This window comes from Octodon degus, unplaced genomic scaffold, assembly GCF_000260255.1.
Source record: "Octodon degus isolate 3935 unplaced genomic scaffold, OctDeg1.0 scaffold00018, whole genome shotgun sequence".
NCBI classification, from domain to species: Eukaryota; Metazoa; Chordata; class Mammalia; order Rodentia; family Octodontidae; genus Octodon; species Octodon degus.
Window position 1 is genome coordinate 9733814 of NW_004524594.1, and position 805 is coordinate 9734618.

Here is an 805-nt window from a genome sequence, read left to right on the forward strand (position 1 = left end):
CCATACATTTGTAAGCACAGAATGGTTAAGGCAATGGTCCTGAGAATCTTTAGGTTTCTGAAACTTGCCTCAAACTTTTGATCCTCTTTCTTCAGCCCTCAGAGTAGCTGTGGTTACAGGCATATACCAACATGCCCATCTGATTTTCTACTTCTGAAAACCACACTTTAAGTTAAAATTTTCTGTTCTGTAAATTACCATTTTTTAAAACGATACCAGAGAAATTAAATTATTATATCTTTTCAAGAGAAAAGAAAACAGCTCTTTATAAGAGTCTTTTATTTCTTTCTTTTTAGTGTCATAAATGTCAATGATCACAAAAACTTCCTGTTTCCCTTCATTATAGACATGCATTGCTGAGTACATTATTGTTTTGACTTCTGTTCCCTGAGGATGCTTGGAAAGTGAAAATTCTTCTCCTCACCCAATTGAATGTAATTTGAAATTTCTTTGATCATTACTAAGTACTTTTACTTCCTGGGGTAAGAAGAATTCACCAGTCCTGAACTTATAAAGCCATGCATCCAGAAACTGAAACAGAAGGGAGAGCAAGTTGTCTCCTTGGGCTTCGTCTTCCACGGTCTGGTCATGTAAATGGACACGGGCATGGCACACTGCTCGAATGCTTCCTCCAGAGTTCCTCACCCCATGCATGTAGCTGGACGTCTGCTGTGTTATCCAAATATTCATAATTTCCAAATAACTGGAGGATACTTGGCCCCGATTGGTTTTTGGTCCTCAGTTAAATTGTAATCTCTAACATCTTCTTCCTGTGCCATAGTTGTTGAGCCAAGGCGCTACTTCT

General features: G+C 38.4%; 1 pseudogene; it reads right to left on the reverse strand.

The window, feature by feature from the left end:
* Positions 1–340: 340 nt before the first annotated feature.
* On the reverse strand, positions 341–779 carry LOC101566625 (annotated as a pseudogene).
* Positions 780–805: the final 26 nt, after the last annotated feature.